The sequence below is a fragment of the Muscardinus avellanarius genome, assembly GCF_963383645.1.
Source record: "Muscardinus avellanarius genome assembly, chromosome: 18".
In the NCBI taxonomy this organism is placed as follows: Eukaryota; Metazoa; Chordata; class Mammalia; order Rodentia; family Gliridae; genus Muscardinus; species Muscardinus avellanarius.
The window spans coordinates 30,968,713-30,973,900 of record NC_137804.1 but is presented as its reverse complement, the minus strand read 5'-3'; positions in this window follow the sequence as shown (position 1 = coordinate 30,973,900).

The window sequence follows — 5,188 nt, the reverse complement described above, 5'->3', positions numbered from 1 at the left end:
CTGGGTGCCGTTAGTCTTCGGCCAGGCCAAGAAGGGCCAGCAGCAGGGCCTGGTCTGGAAGGGTGGTCCCCCTGTGTTGAGGCACCTGGGGCTCACCACTTTTCCAAGGGCATGGTTCCAGTGATTCTCCTTGTCACACGCTGGGCATGGTCTGATTGGTGGGCATGGCCTTGCCACACTTGCTGTCCTCCACCTGTAGGTGGTGCTCCAGAGGGCTAAGCAGCCACTGCCAGCCTCAGGACAGCTACCAGGGATCTGCCTTTTGGTGAAGTCAGATTGTATGCTCTGTCTCTACCAGTTCCTCTCTGGAATTAAAGACTTTAAATGCCATGTTCACCAAATCTTGGATAGGGATTTGAGGACCATCCTCAGCCTTTTAAATTTTTTTCTGAATATCAGGGGCTGATTGCCCAATGAAATGGTTTTCTGGCACCACAGATCCTGCCTCAGTACATGGATCTAAGTGGGTATAGAGGGTAAAAGCCTCCTGAGTTGGTCCCTTAAGGGAGGATGGCAGGGGGGATGGGTTAGAGTGGGAGGCTGTGTTAGGATAAGATAATGGCCAGGGTGGTGAGGAGAGATCTTGTGGATCAGGGTCCTCAGAAAGCAGCACCTGCAACCCAGCCAGGTCAGATGCTGGCTGTGACTCAGCAAAATTGCAGGCTGGTGCGAGCCAAGATGGTGACCACACAATGTCACAAGGTTATGACTGTGTAACATCACAAGATGGCGACCAAGATGGCGACTGTGATGTCACAAGGTAGCGACTATGCACCATCACAAAATGGCGGCTGTCGGGAAAATGGCGGCTGATGGGGGAGAGTGATTAGAGGAACGGGAGTGCAAGAAAAAGAAAGCCTGGACATAAAGGACTTCCGACCATGTACCAAACTGCTTACAAAAGTTGCTGACCGTTCTTGGGCCACTACAACCCATTATCCAACCCATATCGAGGCCAGACAAGTGCTCAGGGAATAAGTCCGCTAGTTTGGAGGTTTGGCTTCACATAATTGGTCTATGGATGAGAACGAAGAACAGGAAACAGGCATCCCCATTTTCCTGATTAATAGTTCGGAAATGGGGGTTAAGAGATTGGGAAAGACGTCTCAATCCCTTCTCAAAACCGGAAGACAACCTGGTCATCCGGAGGGTAAGGCAGGGACCTGACCTATCAATTATTATGTTTTGAAACAGAGTCTTACTAAGTTATGGGGGACCTGGTTAAGTTGCTGAGGCTGGCCTCAAACCTGTGATCCTCTTGTCTCAGTTTCCCATGTACTTAGATTACAGGTGTGTACCATGCCTGGAAATTCTCCTTTTCATATACCCATATCCAGTGACTCAGCAAGACCTAAGGGCTACCTCTCAATATGTGTATCAAATTCATCCACTTCTCTCTGTTTTCTAGTCTGTCCTTCTGTGGTTCTTGCCTTAGTCTTCAGCTGGTTTTCGTGTGTTCACACTTCTCTTCCTATAATTTTTTGCCAGAGTGGACCTTTAAAATGTAGGCGAGACAATGTGGATCACTGGTTTAAAACTCTCCAGTGTCTTCCTCATCACATTTGGAAGAAAATTCAGATCCCTCAAGAAGTCTTACAAGCATCCCATAGTTAAGCCCAGAGGTTGGCAAACTTTTCTGTAAAAGCACAGATGGTATGTTTTTGGCTTGTTGAGTATATGGTCTTCCTTGCTGTGATTCAACTCCTGTGTTAGATTCTACCACAGACAATATGGAAAACAAATTAACTGGATGTGTTCCAGTAAAATGTTACCTGTAGAAATAGGCATTGTGGCCAGGTGTGGTGGTGCACGCTTGTAATCCCAGCATTCAGGAGGCTGAGACCGGATGATCGCGGTCCGTGGACAGCCTCAGCTACTTGGTGAGGCTCTCTGCAACTCAGTGAGACCCGGTTTTAAAATAAAGAATAAAATTTAAAAAATAGCCAGGCGTGGTGGCACAAGCTTGTAATCCCAGCATTCGGGAGGCTGAGATACGAGGACCGCAGTTTGCAGACAGCCTCAGCTACTTAGTGAGACCCTGTTTCAAAATAAAGAATAAAAAATAGGAGAGGGAGTATAGCTTGAAGGTAGAATGCCCCTTGGTTTCAAAACCATACCCACAAAAAATAATAATAATAACTAAAAAATACAATAGGCGTGCTGAAGCACACTTGTAATCCCAGTGTTGAGGAGGCAGAGACCAGAGGATCACGGTTTGTAGACAGCCTCAGCTACTTAGAGAGGCCCCTTGCAACTCAGTGAGACCCTGTTTCAAAAATAAAGAATAAAAAGTTAGGGCTGGGGGTATCACTCTCAAAGGTAGAATGACTCTGGGTTCCAACCCTGGTACTGCAAAATAATTAAAAATAAATAAATAAGAAGATGGCGACCGAGAAAAGTGGGGCTTAAGAGCCCCGCTAACAACCAATCTCCATTACCACAAAATCAGCGCCTTTCATAGCCAGAAAACACCATCACCAGAGAAACAAAAAAATCACCAGGCTCCAGAGAGAAAGCGGACTGAGAACAGAGCTCAGAGCCACAGAGGAGATACACCGGCCTCACGCCCGAGGACGCGGCAGCAGCACTTTACTGCCGGCGGCAGCGGCGAATTCACCAGACAGCTACAGCAAGCCGAGGTGAGGCGCTGCGGAACAGCCAGGTGGGATTTCTCGGCGCAGGGAGCATCTAAAGCTCCCAGTGGCTGAGCTCAGCACACGCTGCAGGGATTCAGAGTGGAAATCAAAACCAAGAAGAAATACGCCAGCCTCACAGCCGAGGGCGTAGCAGCGGCGCCATATTGCCACCGGCGGCAGCAGCAGCGAATTCACCGAGTCCAGTACAGCTACATCAGCGTACTCAAGAACAGTGAGTCAAATTTCGGGCCACAGAGGAGAAATCCCAGTACTGTACTCCCTGGGACTTGACCCAGTGGGGGAGTGGCGGTGGCAGAGATATCACACCATAGGAGAACGTGCAACCTGGCACCCCCCATAGTCTAAAGCAGCCTCTATCGACTCTCTGGGTCGGAGACTCTGTGATACAACCCAGTAAAGGAGTAGTGGGGTCTGAGATACTACTGACTCGAGATCCAGAACACCTTAAGTGAAGTCATAGTGACCCAAGGGAAGAACCCAGAGAAGGCACAAACTTCCAAAACCATGGGAAAGAGGAATAATACTGGAGCAATGAATGTCCACAACACCACAACATCAGAACCCGATAAAACTGAAAATCAGAGATTTCTAGAAGATCAAATCAGGAAAATAACTATAGAGGATTTGCTTTGAAAAGATCTCAGAGAGAGCCAAAAAGAGATAAAGGATGCAATTAATGAAGTAAAGTCCTCAATTCAAAGCACAAACAACCGATTAGAACACATGGAGAACAGAATCTCGCTCTTAGAAGATGATCATTTCAAAAATGAATGCATAGTTTCTAACCTAGAAAAAAATAACCGACAGCAGGAATCTGATATCGAAGAAATATGGGCCCATTTTAAGAGAGCTAACCTAAGAATAATTGGAATAGAGGAGAAAAAAGAAAGTGAAACCAAAGGGATCAACAATCTCTTCAAGGAAGTAATAGCAGAAAATTTTCTAGACATAGAGCAAGAGGTCGATACACAGGTCCAGGAAACTTATAGAACTCCCTTTAGACAGGATCGGAGAAGAGGATCCCCACGCCACATAATTGTCAAAATGACCAATGTGGAAGCCAAGCAGAGAATCTTAAAGGCAATAAAAGCAAAGGGCCAAGTGACATTCAGAGGCAAACCAATTAGAATCACTCCAGACTTCCCAAACCAAGTCACGAGAGCCAGAAGGGCTTGGAGTAACATATTCCAAACTCTGAAAGAAAACAACTTCCAGCCAAAAATTTCCTATCCAGCAAAACTTTCTATCAAATTAGATGGAGAAATAAGAAGCTTCCATGACAAACAGAAACTGAAGGAATTTATGTCTTCAAAACCAGCACTAGAGAAAATACTCAAAGAGATTAACTACAAAGAAGAAATAGGTAACACACACCAGAACCAGAGAAACAAGATTTTCCATCCAACAGACAACTAAGATTGGTTATCTGTGGAGATTCATTATTTATGTTAGTCTTTTACCTATCTCTAAATGGTATTGTTTGCCTTTATTGTTGTTAATTTTAGGATTTCTAGTTGTGTTGCAGACTAAACTCAGTTGGGTCGTTATTGTCAGCTCCCGGTCAAATCCTCAGAAAGATGGGGCAAAAGGCAGGTGAAGTTCTGCAGAAACTTATCTGCAGCGATTCTTTCCCCTCTATGAATTCCTTAAGTTTTTAGGTACGACGCTTTGGAAAGAACCTGAGGTGGACAAAGGCTTCTTGAGCCAATGACACTTTATTACAGAAACCCCAAAAAATTTATACCCTTCACCAGTAAGGTTAATAATAAGAGAAAAGGGAGTGAATGCAATCACTGTGAAATAATAATGAATGACATGTAAACAAAGGTAATAAAACTAGTCCTTCAGCTGGCTGTTGATCTTCGAGAGATTAACTCCTGATCCTCTCCAAGGTCTTGCAGATAAGCAGTTCCAGGGGACGACCTCCAAGGAGAAACAGGCATGCCCAAGGCTTGGGGGCTTCTCGGTGAATCTTCTTTAACTTTCTTGGTACTTTCCATCTTTTGGGCTCAGTTCATATAGCAAGTGTGAGGAGATGTGGTGAATCAGATGGATGCGATAGAGTTTCTTCAGGTGTTGGCATCTTATCTCCTAAATCTGAAAGCTTAAGCAAACTCACAACACAGTTTGGCAGACAAAATACCACAAACAACACCACAAAGTTCTTGGTTTTAATTGTCAGATGTATTTCCTTAACTGCTGAGCACTCTTCTTTAGACAACAAGCCTATTAAAAGCCTATCCATCTTTAATAATCCATTTCCCTGTCACAAACTCTCTGCAACCTGCTTCTAACTTTCTAATTCCTTTCTTTCCCAGTTGGGACTTTCTTATGATAAGCTCTTCTTCATGCAAAAATGCTTTTCTTACTCCTACGGTATTTCCTTTCCTTCATACATATATATTTAGAACGTCTGTCCTTTATTTTGTCATATTCATTCCTAACCATGCGGCCAGTCTCTCTGTCTCCGGGGATGCTCACACTGGGCGTAAAAGTCAACAATCTTTCTCCTTGGCTCTATTGTATTTGGG